At 45.1% G+C, this 19,600-nt stretch overlaps 1 long non-coding RNA gene across 4 annotated transcripts in view; it reads left to right on the top strand.

Moving 5' to 3' along the window:
* LOC128341890 (uncharacterized) overlaps window positions 1-19,600 on the top strand; it is a 47,696-nt gene that overhangs the window by 15,329 nt on the left and 12,767 nt on the right. For 2 of the 4 annotated variants that reach the window (XR_008314638.1, XR_008314637.1), the window contains exons 3-4: window positions 8,351-8,433; window positions 8,581-8,621. The exons of the other annotated variants lie outside the window; for them this stretch is intronic. This is a non-coding gene — a long non-coding RNA (uncharacterized LOC128341890). The remainder of the gene's footprint in view (window positions 1-8,350; window positions 8,434-8,580; window positions 8,622-19,600) is intronic. 4 annotated transcript variants of the gene reach the window in all.

The following is a 19,600-nucleotide window of genomic DNA, read 5'->3' as shown; positions in this document are numbered from 1 at the left end:
TTAAAAATCAAATTTACAAATCAAAATTTAAAAGGTCTGAGTAAACAAGAAGATCTTTACCTGACATCTAAAAGAACAGAGTGATGAAGCTAGCTAAACCTCACTGAGGAGGCTATTACATAAATGGAGTGCAACCACCAAAAGGGCCCTCTCCCTAGTTGCCACCCACCTACCCTTGTTTGGCAGGGGCACTTGGAGCAGGGGCTTGAAGAAGATCTCAAGGTCCAAAGCCAGGAAGATCTCAAGGTCCAAGATGCTCTCTCAGGTAACCCGGGTGGTTCCAAGCCATTTAGGGCTTTAAAGGTTAAAACCAGCACTTTGAATTGGGCCCGGAAATGGACTGGGAGCCAGTGCAGCTGATGACGCACTGGCATAATATGATCAAAACATCTAGTCCCAGTTAATAATCTTGCAGCCGTATTTTGAACCAGCTGCAGTTCTCTGACTGTTTTCAAAGGCAGCCGTACATATAACACAGTGCAATAATCTAAGTGAGAGGTTACCAGAGTTTGAGCAACTGTGGCCAAGCTACCTCTGTCCAGGTACGGCCGCAGTTGGCATATCAGATGAAGCTGATAAAAGGCACTCCGAGCCACAGAGGCCACTAGATCCTCTCGTGACAGTGCTGGATTGATGAGCATCCCCAGACTGCGAACTTGGCCCTTCAGAGGGAGTGCAACCCAGGTGAAGGCAACATCATTCACCCGGGCAGAAGAACCACTGACCACCAGTACTTCTGTCTTGTCTGGACTGAGTATATGAATCATGTGATTCACATATGATTTTCCTTTTACCTAAAAAAGAAAGAAAAGAAACTTCATTTAAACACTTTCATTTCCTGCTATAAATATTCTTAACCCTAATCCTTGAGATGCATAGAAAGAATTGACCATTCTTAAGGCACTATACAAATGGCCATCATTATTCGTGGGGGTTCCGTTCTAACCTATAGGTGCAAATACACAAACCTCAAATAAAGAAACCGTTATTTCTTTATGGGAACCTTTATTTCTTTATGGCATTCCTATGGGAATCTAGGGGTTAAGTGAAAAAAGAGGGGGGGGGAGCAGAAATAAAAGGAATAAAGCACAGTACCTTACTCTCCAGGCCTCCAGCAAGGCCCCCCAAACCCGCGAATCCTCCATATGTTTGTGAATTTTGGCAAATATTCTTGGGAGATAGATAGATAGATTAATATTAGACCAACAAAATGGCTCCTTGCTGCAAAATGGTGGCCAGAAATGACATCGGAAGTCATTTCTGGCCACCCAGGAACCATAGATAGGTGGATGTTGCCTGTTTCAAAATCTGTGAATAAAGAAACTGGGTCTCTAAGACCCAATCGTGGATACACTAAACCACAATCGAAGAGACCGCAGATAGAGAGGGCCTCCTATACATTGTTAGGGAGAAAAGATAGCTTCATTGTAGAGAATGTACTTGGCGTTCTGATGGTTCCAGTTTCAGTCTCTGGTATCTTCACGTAGGGATATGAAAGATCCCTATCTAAAAACCTGAAAAGCTGCCCTCAGTCAATGCAGACAATAAATACTGAGCTAGCTGGACTGATGGTTTGATTCGGGATAAGGTAACTTCCTATGCTCCTATTGTTGCGTAAAGCAATTAAGCTTAAGGGAATTAATTCATCTTGAAATAGCACTCATATCTTGTGAAATACAGATTGCAGAGCTTTGATCAATGGGTGTGCTATAATTGAAAATGTGTTTTTATTGTCAAAAAGCATTGTGTGCTTCTAATTCTCAGATACTTTAGTGGTTTTGATTGATGCAGAATAAAAGAAAACCAATGAACTACCATCTGCATTCAGCTATTTGATCTATGGCATTGTTTATTTACGTCCCAAAGCATCTCTCTTTAAAAACTGTTAACTCTTTATATAGATACAGAGATAGAGATAACATGTATGAAGGTGCCATATGCTGAGTGAGGCCACACTTGTAATTAGAGACATATTTCCAAATCAAATTGAAGGCAGTTTCCCACACATTAAATATCAGATGCTAGATATAGTTAAGAGGGGATGGAATCATCCCCATCACTCGTCTTGCAAGATTCATCCAATGGGCTACCTCTGCCATGAAACATCCTGAAGCAGTTCACTTAGGATGGTGACGTTTTGGGGAGTGGCACAATAGCTTGCTCACCTGCATCCCATTGCCTGCATAGATGGCCTGCAGTTGCCTGTGAGCTGAGTGAGGAATGGACTCCAACTTGCATGCAAGTTGCACTGCACCAGCTCCTGGTTTCAGGAGCTGGTGCAGTGGCCCAGGCAGAACCTCCTGCGCACACATGTCCAGAATTATGGAACAGGGCATAGGAACATAGGAAGCTGCCTTATACCATCAGTTATATAAGTTATACCTGCCTTATACCCTTGGTCCATCTAGCTCAGTGCTGTCTACACAGATGGGCAGTGGCTTCTCCAAGGCTGCAAGCAGGAGTCTCTCTCAGCCCTATCTTGGAGATGCCAGGGAGGGATCTTGGAATCTTCTGCATGCAAGCATGCAGATGGTCTTCCCAGAGTAGCCCCATCCCCTAAGGGGAATATCTTAAAGTGCTCCTACATGTCTCCCATTCATATGTAAACCAGGGCTTAGCCAAGGGCACAAGCTTCAAATGTGAGGAGGAGGAGGAGGAGGAGGAGGAGGAGGAGGAGGTGGCAGCTGCAGTGTGTGGATGTGACAAATAAATCGTGGGATGGGAAAACAGGACTACTGAGCCCCCTGCACCTGCAGTGTGACTGGATCATGCCCTTTGGGGTTTATCACAGTGTTGTTGTTTTTAAAGAAAAGCAATGCCTCTAATTTTCCCTTTAAGGAACTCTAGGATTTACACGTGTGAAAATACATCACAGTATTCAAAGTTACTGCACCCCTTATTGTGAGAAAGCTATAGGTACTTGAGTGTTGTATCCAAGGTTGCATCCTTTCCACTCTCTCTCTTCATATGAGCTACCTTTATTTTTAATCTATGGTGACAATTATTATATTTCTGTATTGTGTTGCACCTGCCTGCTTCTGTGTTTTCACAGCTAAATTCTGCTGTTCTGTCCAAAACCAGATCAGCATCTTTGGCATGTCTGTCTTTAAGGGTGTAATTTGTTCCAAGCATACCTTGACATTTTGGAATCAAATAATATTTTCAAACCTTTTTTTTGGTAGACACTGACTTAATTACATTTGAACTGCTTTTAAATGACATTTACAAATTCAGCTATCTTTTCTGATGGGGACATGCTTTTTAGATGAGCACTGAAAACTTTTAGCTGGCTGATTGTAGGTCAGAAAAACCTCAGGAAATAGAAAGATGTTTTATAAGGGCAAGATGAGTGCAAGATGAGACCGAAGAAAACATCAAAGCCAAAAAGAGAATGCAAAGCCTTACAAAATGCACCAAACAAAGCTACAGGAAATGCATTCACTAAAAAAAGTAAAAAGCTGAAAGGAATATAATAGAGGTAGGCTTGTAAAGATTTGAGCTTTTTGCAGTGCTGTGGTCAGCGCTGTAACTTTGGATACCTCCAAGGCCTATCGCCCACTTGCCACTGACCAGCCCTACTGCCGCTGGCCCCACCACTTCTCAGCACCACCCAGAGAAACAGAGTCAGAAAGCAAAGAGCAATGAGGGCAAGAAGAGCAGGCGCATCAGCCTCCACCACTGGCTTCCTTACTTGTCTGCCCTCTCCATTTGGATGAGAGGCAGTACAGATGGAGTGCATTGTCTAAAGTTGTCCAGAAGGACATAGTGAGATGAGCAGGTATACCGTGACAACTACTATTGCTTCTCCTGCTTCCTTCCACTGCAGCTTGCCCACCCACTCATTTACTCAGGAGATAGTGGGCAAGTGAGTGAGCAGTGGTGAGAGGTAGGAGGAAAAGCAGCAGTAGGCACTTGCTTCTTCACCTACCAGCTTTCTTAGTCTGGCCAGATGCTGCTAGGTCATAGTAGAGACTAGGGATGTACAAACCGGTTCAAATTCAAACTGGTTTGAAGGTTCAAACTCAGACCATTGGCAATGCCAGTCCGAGTTTGAACCGATTAAGCCAGGTTTGGTTTGAGCCAGTTCAAAGGTTCTAGATGCCATTTTAGATGTTGCCCTCCATTTTGTGTGAATTGTGTTGCTTGATTTAATTGGCTGAGTTCTTGCTTCCCTGATTGGCCAGCTGAGTCAGGCTCTCTGGTAGGCTCTGCACTGTGCCAGTCCTTGAGAACTGGCACCCTATTGGCCAGTGGGGAGGGCAAAGGTGGGGGCTCCCAAAGGAAGGAGTTTTAAATACTATTTAAAGCCAAGCTTCTAGCCTAACAAAATCACTCTTACTGCAGTGTTCCTTGACTTCCTTCTGGCCTGCTGGTGTGGTGAGAGTCTGCTTGGCAGACTGCTGTGTTGTTGTTCTCAATCTTCCTTTCTGCCTGTTTCTATCTGCCCTGCCTTCTCTTCCCTGCTTTAAACCATTTTTCCCCTGTTGTGACTTTGTATGTGTGTGTGTTCTGCTGGTTTATTTTTTTTCTGTGAGTGAGTGTCTATCTCTCTCTCTCTCCCCTCTCCTCTGGGCCAGTGGGGCCCAGGCCCTTTAGCCTGAGGCCTCTTTCTGGCCCATTTCCCTAACCCACTCCCCACTTCCCCCACCTTTTTTGCTTTTGTGGTGGCTGCTGCTTTTAAATCTGTTGGCTGATTTGAGATAGAGAGACTCCTCCTCAGCTCAGCAGCCACTGCCAGTTGTTTTTATTTTATTCTGGGTTCTTGGGCGGGGGGTTCCTTGTTTTTGCTGGAGCAGGTGCTTTTCTTTGTTAGCCCTTTTCTTGCTGTGCTTAGCATATTGCCTGCTCCAGAGTCCAGCACCTCTGCCCTCCCCTTTCCTTCCCCCCTCCCCCACCCACACCCCCATAGCCTCCCCCCCCACCAGCCTTTTTATTTATTTAATCAGTGTGTTTACTTTGTTAGTTTTGGGTGGGTGAAATAGCTGGAAAGCTTTTCATTTTGCCTTCCCCCTCCCCAACTGCCCCAGCTGTACCTGCCCGCCCATTCTGCCAGCTTGCCACTGGTCTGGAATTCTTTCTTTTTTCTCCTGACCAGTGTGTGGGGCAGAAGATCTCCAGGACAACAAAGGGATAAGTGATTACTTTTTGTTGTCCCCTCTGTCCCCTTTAGTGTTCCTTAAATAGGGTGTCCTTTCGTGTTTGGGTGTGGGGAGGTATATTTTCTGTGTTTTTTCTTTACAGGTTGTTTCTTATTTTCACAGGTTCCTCCTTAGTTGCCCCCTCCCCATTGTGTACTCTATTGCATTGTTTTGTATTGTATTGTTGTGGGTGGGTAGGCTTCTTTTTAAAATGGTTTTCTTTAAATAGGAGTGTTTTAAAGGTCCCCGCCCATTTTTAAAATCCCCCTGCTTTTTTTTTTACACTTTCCCTCAATTTTTTTAAGCCAGCAGGGTATTTAGGAATGTCTGAGTGCCATGTGGCAAGCAGAGCTTGCAGCAGGATGGCAGGCAGAGATGGGAGGGGTCCCTAAACTGGTGTGGGAGGCTGGGTTGGGGGGCAGAGAATATACCAGCCTGGGGTCCCCATCGGTGAATTCTTTGTCCCAGGTGAGGCAGTGGTGCAAAGGCTCTCTTATCCAAAGGAGCCTGCTGCTGCTGAGCCAGTTCCTAGACCAGTGGCAGGTCCATCGGGTGGTGTGCCACCACTGTTGCCACCCCAAGTAGAGCCTGGCAGTGCAGGGGGCTCTCCAGCCAGGAAAGCTTCTTCTGTGGAGGGCAGGGGCTTGAGTGCTGGCAGTGCAGCCAGATTTCCACCTCCCCCTTGCAGCTCCTCCAACAGTCCTCTTGCCACTCAGTGGGGGGCACCCTGATGATGCCCAGGTCATGGTGGAGTCCAGCGCTGGGTCCTCCCAGTCTGACTCTGAGGGGGAAGGGTCTGCTGCTGAGGTGGAGGGGTGGTCTCTCCTCCGGTGAAGCTGGGCCCTTCTTCTTCCATGCAAGGTGGAAAGGGGGAGGGTGACAGCGGTGGGTGAGCACCAGAAGCCCCCCCTAGGTCTGCCTTCACCCAAGAGGCCCAAGCTCTCCCAGCCCCTGCAAACTCTGGAGCCAGCCTTAGCTTTTTGTGAAGTTTCCTTTTCAGAGGGGAAGGAATGTTTTGAAGATGAAAGTCAGGTGTACTTAGTACTATCAAAATTCTGGAAATAATTATTCATAAGAATCAGCTAAAACCATTACTATACAGAGAGCTACTCTTAAGCATGTGTACAGTACTTAAAACCTGTGGGAGGCTCACCAAATAGTTGGAATGTGTACTAAAGCGTGACCACAAGGATAGGCTACAGCTGAGTGAGTGCCAGTCTTTATATGATTCCAGCTGGCTTAGGTCTCCCTTCTTTCCCTGGTTCCACCTTCCTCCATTTGTTGACCAGCTTCTAGTATCCTCCTATTACAAACGTACATAAGGGAAGCAAGGATCAAGCCAGAGATGGTGCTCCTTGATTTGGTTTCTGCGTTAAGCCTCCTGTCACAGATGTAGGCTAATTTTCATGTCAGGATGACTTTCATGTCTTCAACAGACCTGAAAGAGTCCTGGCAAAAGAGGACTTGAGCAGGCAGCAACGGGTTTATTGGCTGCTGATGCAAAAAAAGACAGCCTGTTTTTATTCACTGTATTGCAGTTCCAAGGGAAAGGCCTTCTCTGAAAATAAAGGGAAGCCTCTGCTTTTGGGAGGGGGGTCATTTTACTTCCCCCCTCCTCTCTCTTGGAAGCCTTGAACACTGGGACTTGTCAATCCAGTAAGAAGGTTTTTACCACCTTCTTACTGGATCAAAGATTTTCCATCATGGAATGCAGAGCAGCCTCCACATCCCATGATGCAACATTTCCAATACAGTGAGGACTCACTTAAACATTTCCAATACAGTGAGGACTCATTTTATTGTACACCTCCCAGAGCCTCTGGATGGGGCAGTTTATAAATGTAATAAATATTATTAAATGTAATATAATCTTATTAATATTATTAATATTATTATAAATGTAATAAATATTATTAATTATATTATATTATAAAAAATATAATAATATTTTTTTAAGATGGTGACATCTTCATAGGTGGATTACAGGAGAGGCAGTGGAAGCGGCTGTCTAACGGCAGCAAATTTTCCCCCAGCAGCATTTTTTAAAAGAAATAAATATATTTACATTTGTGAGTTTTTTGGTCTTGACTCTCACTTATGGCAGCACAGTGGCGGCTACGTGTTTCAGGCCTTTCACGGCCCGAAATAGAGCGATCACTGTCATTTGGGAGGTAGGTGGGCTTGAGATATGGGCTATCACCGCCCTCTCAGCTACATTGGCTATCGCTGCCTCTCTGCCTGCCTGCTCTCTCCACTGCCTGTATTGCCCCTTTACATCCTGTATGGCATGTACCCACCATAACTTGGGAGACAGGCGGGCGAGTGGACAAGGAGCTTATGCTGCTGCACCCCTGCACTGCAGCAGTTTTAAACATTAAAAAAATAGATTTAATTGAACTCCCCCCCCCCTTTCCTTCCTTGCCTCTGGGGCAGCAAATCTTTGGCCACCTATAGGTGGCAAAGAGCTTAATCCGCCCCTGGACATCCTTGGGCATATGACGTGAGGCTTAGTAATGCTAGGCCTTTTTGTATAGACCCATAGTGAATTGCATAAGTCATTCTGACTGCTGGAATTCTCCCTGGAGTTTGGCAGATCAGAAATAGTTGCATTCCATTTTCAGTTAAAACTCTGTAGAGTAGAACTGGGCAATGCCAGCCACCTCTATGTATAATAAATAAATGTGTTTAAAAATAAAACCACTGAATATGTTTCAACTGTTCTCTTGACTTATTTCTCCCAAAGCAGTATCCTTCAACAAAATTTTTGAAGAAATGACTTGTGAGATTTTAATACTCAAATGAATTATCACTGTAACTCTTTGGCATTATATTTCTCTCCAGTGTCAGACATTCAGAACTTAAGTTCAGTTTGTTGGCCCACCAAAAGGGGATCCAATTGTTTTGAAGGATTCTCCCCCCGCCCTCCTTTTTTCTTTTTTTCTTTTCAGTTACAGTTGCTGCTGAGTGCTCTAGGTAGAACTCTCTGGAGTCTAGAACTGCAAACTCAATAGATGTGATGGCTATAGATTAGATGTTAAATGCCCATTCTAAATTGGAAGCGTCCATCTAACCAAGGGTACTGAAATGTTCTTAAAGCTTATTTTCAGTTATATGTTGTTTACTTTGTTCATCAAGATTATTCTGAAAAACAAAGAACAGTATTTATTCAATAAAATGTGCATGAAAAATGTGTTTCACTCAAAACTCATTAGATTACCATCTGATGCTTGGACAATGACATCTTTTGATTTGAATACAGAATGACATTTCTCAGCTTCACAAAAGTCTTCTGCAGGTGCGCTTTTATTCCTAACTATGGGAGGAAAGATGCTAAATTATTACAGAAAATTTCAGTATTTGTATGCAAACTACATTAAAAATGCCTAAGGTGAAATAAATTGATATTCACTAATAGTAACATTATATCTCATTACTATTACAGTGTGAAAACTTTCCTGCAGCCACAGGATTTAGATAATTTAGGTACATCTCTATCTGAAATTTTATTTCACCAATATAGATAATGTCTTGAATTTTTTGCTATCATAATGAGCCCCTTTGAAAGTTCATCCAATACTGTCTTAAAGGTCCTTCATATGGGCCTACCTCATGGATAGGTGATGCAGCAATCTTGTTTAAGTTAAACAAGTACAGATTTGCTCAGTGTTTGAATGGGAAATCACCTGGAAACCCTGTATACACCATTTTGAGACTGATGATGGAAGCAAGGAAGGATAAAAGTGTACGACATTTATGTAGTGTAATATAGTTCCCACTGTGATGTCCCACCATGGGGCATTGTGAAGTTCTTAGCTGTTAACCAGCCCACTGCCACTACATGAGGATATTTGTAGCCCTTATTCTGATAGATATCTTTATGTCACTCATTTACCAGCAATAATAAACAGACAACTACCAACAGTAATCAGATGGTGAGTTCTTTGCGAATTTTACAAACTATATAACCAAACTTGGCCACATTCCAAGATACTGAGTCTTTAAAATTTGACAACAAATAATCTAAATAAAACTCATCGGTGTGTCCAGGAAATTCCATTAAAAAAAGAAAAATTAATTCAAATATCCTTGTAAAATGTACAATAGAGTAATACATGTGCAGTTGTTTCTATATCTCCCGAACCACAAGGACATAAGTGGGCTGAGTAGGGTAATTTCTTAAACTTCCCCTCTAAAACTGCAGTGGGAAGTGCATTTAGCCAAGCAAGGGTCATAGCTATTCTAAATTTTGCTGTTAGGTTGATTAGGTATTCAGCAGGTTTTACATTTGAAAACTGATTACCTATATAAATCCCTCCAGGCAGCTTGGCTGACTCTTCCTGCATTTCCATATCAAATGCACACTGTTTGATGACCCGTATTGCTTGGTCATACCCCATCCTAATAAGCTCCTCCTGGGAAAAGCCATAAGATTGTAGCTTCTGTCTGAACGTCACTTTCCACCTCGAAGTGTAACTATCTATAAAGTTTAGGAGAGCCAAGCCCACTTGGGAAAATAACAACTTCAAACAAAATACAAACATACTCAGCCCGAGTCTTACTTCTAATCTAAAAACCCCTGCCTCACGTTGGAGAGCTGTATTGGAAACACAGCATGGCACTTGAAATATTGCTCTTAAAAATTTGGTTTGGACTACTTCCAGGGGGGTAAAATTCTTGTAGGGGCCAAGTTGGGCACCATACAAGAGCTGCGGGCAAACTTTAGCTGCAAAAAGCTTTATGGCAGCTGGAATGAAGAGAGCTCCCCTGGTGAAATAATAAGACCTAATACCATTGGCTGATCGCTGGGCATTTTGTGGCAGGTAGTTAAGCTGCGCTCTTTGCCCTGCTGCGGAGTGGAAGACTACTCCCAGGTATTTAAAGGTTCTAAGTTGTTCAATTGCATGGCCATTCATAGACCATGAGTGGGACTTAGGTCGTTTAGTGAAGACCAGCACCTTTGTTTTGGAGTAGTTAACTTCCAGCGCTGCTTCAGCACTATACAAACTCAGTGAAGCAAGTGCCCACTTCAACCCAATTGGGGTCTGTGCTAACAGGACCATATCATCTGCATATGGCAGATGGTGGCGCAGTGGTAAAACTGCCGCCCTGTAACCAGAAGGTTACAAGTTCGATCCTGACCAGGGGCTCAAGGTTGACTCAGCCTTCCATCCTTCTGAGGTCGGTAAAATGAGTACCCAGAATGTTGGGGGCAATATGCTAAATCATTGTAAACCGCTTAGAGAGCTCCGGCTATAAAGCGGTATATAAATGTAAGTGCTATTGCTATTGCTATAAAGCAGGATTGGCAGATGTTTATTTGGCATTTGGGGTGGGTGAATGTCTGGTTTATTCAGGTGGGACACCAAGGGATTTATATAGAAATTAAACAATCAGGGCCAGGATATGTCCCTGCCTAACACCCCTTTGAGTTGGAATTTCTGCTGATAAATGTCCTCTAGTGCTGCAGCGCACCCTCCGATATAATTTATAAATAAGTAACAATAATTGTTTATCTATGGTAGAGTCACTGAGTTTTGACCACAATTTCTCTCTCGAAATTAGATCAAAAGCTGCTTTAAGATCTATAAAAGCCTCATACAAAGCAGCTTTTGGGCCGCTAGTGTGCTTCTCTACTAGATGTTGCAAAATGTGAGCCGGGTCAATAGGAGAGTGCCCTTCTCGGAAACCAGCCTGCTCAGCCACCAGGATATTATTAGTTTCAAGCCAGTCCAGGAGTTTCCCGTTTCGGTGTTTGGCATATAATTTACTGATGACATTCATAAGACTTATTGGGTGATAATTGCCAGGTGCATCCCTTTCCCCTTTTTATATATAAGGACTATGATAGCAACTCCGCAGTCTTTGGATACTTTAGCAGTGCAATCTATATAAGTAAAAAGAGAGGCTAATCCTGGGGCCCACCATTCCAAATTATTACATATTACCTCAGTCGTTATAAAATCATTCCCTGGGGCTTTATCAGGCTTAAATTGCTTCACCAGCCCCTCAATTTCAGAGCAGATGACAGGAGCCCATTGTGGCAGAAGTTCAACATCTTGTTCTAGTCTAAACACGCTAGGTCCTTCCCATGTATACAATGTGTAGAAGTGATGTTCCCATATCCCAGCTGGTATAACTGAAGATGAACTGATGGGTACCCTCCCCATAGGTTGTGATACAAGGAGCACAAACACTGCTGTGTTCTTCATTTTGGTAGCAGTGATCAACTGAGCCCAGGTCTCCCTAGGCCCTCATTCTGATTCATCAAGTGTATCAGGGTGTCTGTGTTATCTCTGCTTGTCCATCACTTCCCATTTTGTGAGAACTGACAGTTATGGAGTCACACAGGATTTCCAACAACAAGGATTTATTTTTGTTTAAAATAAATGTAACACTTCCCACCCCCCAGTAATTTGAGCTAAATAAAACACAACTTCCACCAAGATGTCTCACTCTAACTTTGTCATTGATTCTGCATATTTAATCCCCTGCTGCTCAATCAACACAGTGCTTCTGACTTTACAACATTCAACACAAAAACATCCAGGATATCTTTATATCTGTATCCACAAACAAATATTTTCTAATTGAAATTATAGAACAAAACTGTCGCCTGCCTTTCACCACACCCATTTCCATGAGCACAGCAATATGCTACGTGGTTTAGTTTCCTTTGTAATTTGTCCAGTGCTCTCTTTCTCAGCCAAAGATGCTGTAAGTCTTCAGTTACATTTGCTTATTTACAAATATAAAATCAGAGCACCTTGGGGAAAAAACAGTTAATGGCCAATAATTTCAGATCCCCATAGCAACAGCGTGGACCCCCTGTAGCCTCCATGGCTGCATTCATAATCTTGATCATCTATCTCACAGCTCTCTGGGACAAATTCAAACTTCAGTTGCAATTTCTCTTTCCCACTCACTAGCTGAAAGCTGAGAAAAGGCTTGAGAATGATCTTCTGGCCACCCATCAGTTCTCAGATGTTCAGACCACTGACATTAATCAAAACAGCCCCAATTTGTAATCACATGGTTTGTAGCAAAGGAAACATAGGCAGCATTTGCAGAGCAGGTTCCATTGACCAACCTAATGCCTCCTAACTGGGAAACAGGAACCAGGAGATTCATGAGCCATACATGCTTCTGGTTTCTGCTCATCAGAAATTTTCAGCCATGTTGGATTGGCACTATGCAAACCAGGCATTTAACTGGGATTGGCAACCTTAGATCGAATACTGGATTATTGATCCTGGTTACATGTTGGGTTGGTGCAATGCTTCAAAATTTCCAAGTCCTTAAGACTAGCAATTGGGAGTAGGGGTGTGCATGAATCGGATTTTGCTTATACCTTGGTATAATCAAATCTGATTTGATTATAACTCAAATCAAATCACAAAATCTCGAATTGTCAAATCAGTTCTTTTTCCCTACAGGGAGCTGCTCTACCCATGCAACCCAATCGTTAGATCAGCTCTCCCCAGAAAAAGAGGACAATTTGAGGTCTGTTTTATCTTGGGAGAGCTGGTCTACCAATTGGATATCAAAGGGTAGACCAGTCCTCTGAGAAAGGCAATTGGTAGACCAGATCTCCCTAGAATGAACTAGCTCAGCTCCATCTCCTGGCCTGATACTGGCTCCTGCAGGTACTACAGAATGCACTGCTCAGCACCACTGCAGGGCTCAGTGGGCTCCTCCCATATGCCTGGCAAGGTGTCAAAGAAGCATTCCACCCATAAACCTCTTGGTGGAATGCAGAGGTGGAACTGCTGGTTCCATTTGTGGCACTGCCAGTAAAGCCACACCACTGGATAAAGCCACACCACTGGATCGGGAAGTGGTGGTGATGGTGCTGCTGGGAGTGGACTGTGCACTTCAAGGTGCTCCATCCCCCTCCTCCTGGTTGCGACCCAGCCTCTTCTGCCCAGCTCATCTAATGTGTTCAGCCCGGAGATCCCTCCACCTGGGCAGCTAGACAGGACTGACAGCTTTGCCCTTCTTCCTTAGGTCAAATAGGCATGTCAGAACATGCCATGCTGATGCACCTAAGGGGTTGTGGAGCTGATCTAGCACTCCAGTCTTCAGCCGACCTGCCAGGGAGTTTGGAGCTCACCCATTGTCTTCTGGAGGAGAAGAGAAGTGGGCAATGCCTGGCTCAGCATCCCTGTCTCCGTGCACAAGCTGTTCATAGCAACAAAGAACTAGTGTCTCAAGTGTTGTGAAATGAGCTCCCAGTCCTGGTTGGACAAGTCACAAATATTCAAGCCAGGCCGTGGAAGGCCACCTCTTGCTCCTGCAGGCACTGGAGAAAGAGAAAGGTGGAATTCCACTGGGTAGGAACATCCTAGGGGATCAGGTGTTCAGGTAAGCCCAGCTCAAGCTGCCTATCCTTGAGCATATGCCTAGCCTTTTCACTCCAGTAGAATGGCCAGCTATCTTGTGGCACTTCTCCTGTATATGGGAGCCCCATTGTGGGAGCTGCAGGACCTTTGTGTGGGAGCCTCATTGAGGCCAAGTGCATCCTGCACAACCAGGTTCAAAGTGTGCTCAGCATAGCAGCTGTGAACAAATTGACTCTGACTCTGTCTTAGGTGCATTGTCAGTGACTAGAGGTGTGAACAAAACCGGAAAATCATGTTCAATACAAGTAGAACTGGACTTGAACCGGACTGGGACCAGTCTGGATCTGTGCACACTAGAACCAGACCCATTCTGGCTTGTGTCCGAACTGGTTCAGGCCCGGGTCGGGAGGGAGGGGGAACAATTTTTTTTTAAAAATGGTAGACTTGCCACCATTGCAGGGCTTCAGACAAGAGGAGTGCTTCTGGGGACAGTGCAAGCCCCCAGTCCGAGGCTGAGGAGCAGGATGAAGTAAACATGCTTCCCATTCCTGGACCGCCTCAGCCCTGGACTGGTGGTGGTGGTGCCCCCCAGAAAGATCCAGCAACCCTACCACCACCAAAGTGGCCCAGGGCCAGCAAGCATGCTGGCAGCGTGGTGTGGGATCACATCAAGCTCTGACTTGCTGCAGGGCACAGGTCAGCAGGGGAAATGAGGACCCTAAGCATCTTGGGATGATGGTGATGCTGTTGTACCTGCAACAGCATCACCTGGTGGTCTTCACTCCTGCTGACAGCAATAGGCCAAGTGTACCCTTGACTAGCACCAGCAAGGCAGCTGCTCCTGTTCCCAAGCAGGGAAAGCTGACTGTGTGGTGAGTGCAGTCACTGGGCAAGCGGTCAGATAACCTGAACCCAAATCTGGTAACCTGGGCCATTGGGGAGATGATGGCTTTAGACCAGGGATTCTCAAACTTGGGTCCTCAGGAGTTATTGGACTTCAACTCCCATAATCCCCAGCCTCAGTGGCCTTTGGTTGGGGATTATGGGAGCTGAAGTCCAATAACACCTGAGGACCCAAGTTTGAGAATCACTGCTTTAGACAAACAGCCATTTCAGATAGTTGAGAATGCCATCTTCCACCGGCTGCTTGCCCCCAATGGAACCCCCAAACTATGGAATCCTATGGTGATTTGATTAATGTTCAAATAATTGGAAACAACTCGATTGAATAGAAACCATTTGTACATCCCTTATTGTGAGCATGCACAGCTAGCAAATCTCCCAATTCTCAGTCGGGGCATTGGATGGGTCTGCTCATATGGACTGCTACTACTCTGAAAAGAGAGGTGGAGTGAACAGGCAGTGGTAACAGTTATGGCACAGAGGTAAATTTAACCCTCCACACACTCATTGAACATGTGGAGAGAGGAATGGGGTTGCTGACCCTGGTCCCAGCTTTAGCACACCTTTCTGGCCATGTCCCCCAGGATCTGGACATTCACTTGAATGTAGACACTGGAGTCCACATGCATACAGCTGTGAGGGCACAAGATCCTCCATGCCATTAGGTGCCTCGGCTGTGCAGGGATCCTGATCTTGGGTAGGAGCCTATATTCTTACAGTTGTATGTGCACAGACTTGCCTTTCACACACTCAACTGAACACACAGATGTCCTGCAGGATGGCCAGAAGGGTGTATTGATATGGTTGAGAGCTGACGTTGGAAGTGTGGTGAGCAGTTGTGGCCCTTCTCCCCACTCCACATGTTCTGAATATGTAGAGGGATACTCAATGTAGGGCTAATGCTCACCTCTTCCTCACAACTGTCAGGGCTGTGGTTGGAAGGGTGTGCCAACTTTAGGGGTATTGCCAGCAATCATGGCCAACACACACTGAGGCTCTTCACACAATTAGTGTGAAAAGCCTCTAGGGGGTTTGCTGGGAGACGAGCAGACAGTCTGCTCTGGGTGGCCGCAGCGGCTGCCCACACGACTGCCGGCTCTGTCATGGAGCCAGCCGGGGCTGGGGAGTTCAGGGGCCACATGGCCCCCGGAAGCTCCAGCATGCCGTGCGCAAGCATGCAGGGCATGCTGGAGAGACCCCCGAGCCGGGAGGCTGCTTTTCAGCCTCCCGGTCGGGGGTCTACTTGTGAGTAGCCATGGCACTCAGCTGCGCCGCAGCAACTCACAAGGAAAAAAAACAGGTTTGCAGAGTGCTCGCTCTGCAAACCCAGTTTAAGGGGAGAGTTACTTTGGCGAGTTAACTGCCTGGAGGCCACCGGGCTCGCCTGTGAGCCCGGTGGTTCCCATGATCAGGCAAAATCAGGCTAGGCTCTCATAGCCCGATTTCGCCTGATCATCGGAATAGCTTCACTGTCTTCACACATTCACTGAATGCATGAAGGAGATCATCTGGATAGAAGTTATATTGAGGAAAGGAAGCCCATTGAGTCCATCCTGTCCAAGCTCTCCCTGCCCCCCTTCTGGCAAACTCTGGAGCCAGCCTTAGCTTTTTGTTACATGAACACAGAGGGGAAGGAATGTTTGAAGGAACTTATCAAAAGGAGTGGATGGGTCAAGGGACCTCTTTGCAGACTGAGCACAATCCTTCTGATATGTCTTTGTATGGCCTGTTGATCACATAGACTGGGACAACTACCACTGTAGCCATAGCCAGATCTGATGGGGGACAGGGAATATTTTGCTAGTGAGACATTCTCCATCCTGCCACAGACAGCTCCTGGTTTTATTCCTTTTCTGTTCTTGTGGGTAATTTTTCTCAATCCACAAATAATGCTTGCTCTTTTTCTTCCTTTTTGGATGTCCTCAAATGACCCTAACCAAAGCTGGAAGCATGTGAGTGCTTTGCCTTTTCATTCTGACTCAAATGAGTTCTCAGGTATAGTTTTCCTAAAAGGCGGTTTCCCCGTTTCTTTTGTGTCTGCCTGCTACTACATCATTGCTAGTTTCACCCTGCACTTCTGCATGTTCTAACAGATTTTGCCCATATCACTTGCAAATGTACTGCTCACTCCACTGGCCTTCTTAAGTTATTTTAGGGGCCCTTTCTTTTGTGTCTGCATGTTGGAGAAGTCTTGATATTGCTTTGTCATGCAATCCCCACTTTGGCGTGCAGTCTCTCTTCCCGAGGTTCCCCCTATCATTCCTTTTTCTTTGGCAAGAGAATATTCCATCTAAATACTATTATCAAAACCTTAACAGAGCTGCCTTTCTCTTCAAATTCTTTCACAGCTCTGCAGTTGGTTGTACTTCAGCAGTAACAATGTGAAGCATTGAGCTTCCCTTGAGAGCGTTCTCTCATTTTGTATATGTGTATTCTCGCCCCCCCCTTACAGTTCTGACCAGAAAGCAAAAGGTCCTATGGTGGTGCAATCTTGGTTCAAAAGCCTTCTGGAGAAATTGGGCTTTTGAAGTGCTCATTCCTACAGTCCACTTTACAAAAGGACAGGCAGTGTAGTGTAATATTGGCTTTATCATGGGTTCAGTTCTCTACACAGCCATCAAGTCTGCCTTCCTTTCTTAAGGTATGTACTGATGAAATGAGATGAAGAAAAGATGGCCTGAGCACTTGTGAAAATGTAATCTCTCTTATTAGCAGGTATGTGAGAAATCATAGATTCTTTTCCAGTTTTTTTCATATTTTTTATTTCAATGTATTGGGAAGATGGATGAACACCCTTTCTGTTCTCAATTTCTTACAGCCTATATGTGAGCTGTAAGGGATGTTACTTCTGCTCTATCAGTCTTTTCTCTCATCATTCAGTTGCACAGAGGAAGCTTCCACATTATTATATTACAAGATTACTATTGCTAAATGGACTGGCATTCTATATAGGAGAAGTACATTATTTAAGTGAAAATGGGTGCTTTGTATTTTTCTGTGCACAAACCAGTGGAGAATCTGCACTGGGAGCCATAATGAATTGAAATGCACAAAGATGAAAGAAATAATTTGCATTGGCCTTGAATCTTCTCCTGTTCCTCAAAATGCTGACAGATTCAGCTTCTGCACATTATTATACAACAGCATTGAACAAAGTGCCTTTTTAGAGGCACTTTGAGGATCACTGTATCTTTGGCTTGTGGCCCAATGCTTTCCTCAATTTATAGAGGCATGATTTCTTTTATTCGTTTTTTAAGGTCATTGTGCACTGCCCTCAAAAAGATTATTGGACTTTGAAGTTTCAGCTCTGGAATGCAAAGCGCTTCATTCATTCACAAGAGAAGGCTTTGCCACCTGCTGCTCCCTCAGTTACAGTGACTCCAAGCAGAAAAGGCCTGTCCTCTTATCACCCACTGGAATAATTTCATTTTGAATGGTTCTGTTACCATCATACCAAGGCAGCTTCTGTTGTTGTCTCAGGAAGTCACATGATGGTGAGAAACTTAACAAATAGCAGGTGCATCCCCCCCCCCCGCCCCCGAAGCATAAGGCTCTCAGATGCAAGAGAGCAAAACTTCACATTGCTGGAAAGTGGGCCATGTTTGTTCCATGTTAGTATTCTGCATCCAGCTTCAGCACTAGAGATATGCAGATTTGAGTGATTTGACCTCAAATCAGATCACCCTTGAAATAAAAGGCCTTATCTGAGGTTGAATGGAATCACTCCCAATCCAACTTAAATAGATTTGAGTGATTCAAATAGATTCAAGTGATTTGAGTGCCATTTTGAGGCTCATTTTCCCAGAGAGATCTGGGAAAATGGGCCTCAAAATGGTTCTGTTTTTCCAGGAAAAGCTGTCTACTAATTGGGGGTGCCAGGTAGACCAACCCTCAGAGACTTAATGAATTTTCCTGCCTCAGAAGACTGGTCTACCTGCTAAAACAGAGGAAGGAAATATACTGAATGTTATTACCTGTCCTCTGGAAAACAGAGTGCTCCTTGAATTATGCGGAAGTTGGCAATCTTTGCCCTAGGCTAGTGACAAGAAGGTAGATTGGGAACTATTGGTAATTTGAGTAGATTGGCAAGGTTTTCTGGTTCCCAGTAGTCGAACAATAGCAGTTAGAATGGCAAGTTAACAAATAAATAAGCAATCTGTCCTGGCTCACTTAACTCTCAGACTCAGTATATTGTGAAACAAGAGAATGAATTCATTTGATCAGGACATTTTGCAGCTCTACTAGTCAGTTTTAAAATTTTGTATTAGAACACCTGGTCTATAGTAACTCATACCTATGTACTCATAACACATGAATCCCAGTGAATGGTTCATGGAGTGTACTAGTCCAGTGACTTCACTCCCACGGGTGGAGATACCATTGGGCAAACGGGTTCAAAGAACCTGGGCCGCCACCAATCGGGGGCCACAAGCGTGGAACCAGACACGCCCCCCGTGCCTGATGTCAGACATGGGGGGTGTTATTTTGGTCCCAAATGGGGCCGCACAGCCCCGTTTGGAGCCAAAATTAGCCTGTGCTGTGTTGGCAGTGCAGCAGGAGTCACCCTCCCTGCCTTAAAGGCAGGGAGAGCCACTTCTGGTCTCACTGCCAACGCAGTGAGGCAGGTCGATCTCCCTCCCAAACGGGATCTCCATTTAGGAGAGAGATCGGCCCACGCTGCATTGGCTGTGTGGCTGGAACAGCTCTGCCTGCCATTAAGGCAGGGAGAGTTGCTCTGGCTCACACAGCCCAATGCAGTGTGGGCCAATCTCCTTTCCAAATGGGGCCATGTGGTCCCATTTGGAAGGGACACCACACCCCCACATCTGACGTCAGATGCGGGGCGTGGCTAGCCAGGCCCCCCATGCCTGATGTCAGATGTGGGGGGCAGGGGCAGGGTACTGCAGCACAGCCGCACATGGGCCGCTGCCAACCTTGCTCCTGTTCACTCCATCATTATGCATCTGGCTCCAGCCCTCAGTTACTATTTTGCTCCCAATCTGGTTCATAGATATGAACATAAGAACAACACTGCTGCATCAGGTCCAAGGCCCATCCAGTCCAGCACCCTGTTTCTCACAGTGGCCCACCAGATGCCTCTGAGAAACCCACAGACAAGAGGTGAGGGCATGCCCTCTCTACTGTTGTTGCTTTCCTGCAACTGGTATTGAGAGGCATTTTTCCTCTGAGGCTCTAGGTGGCCTATAGCCACGGGACTAG

This window comes from Hemicordylus capensis, chromosome 2 (assembly GCF_027244095.1).
Source record: "Hemicordylus capensis ecotype Gifberg chromosome 2, rHemCap1.1.pri, whole genome shotgun sequence".
Classification (NCBI taxonomy): Eukaryota; Metazoa; Chordata; class Lepidosauria; order Squamata; family Cordylidae; genus Hemicordylus; species Hemicordylus capensis.
The sequence above is the reverse complement of the archived record's forward strand: the minus strand, read 5'-3'. Positions and strand labels throughout refer to the sequence as shown.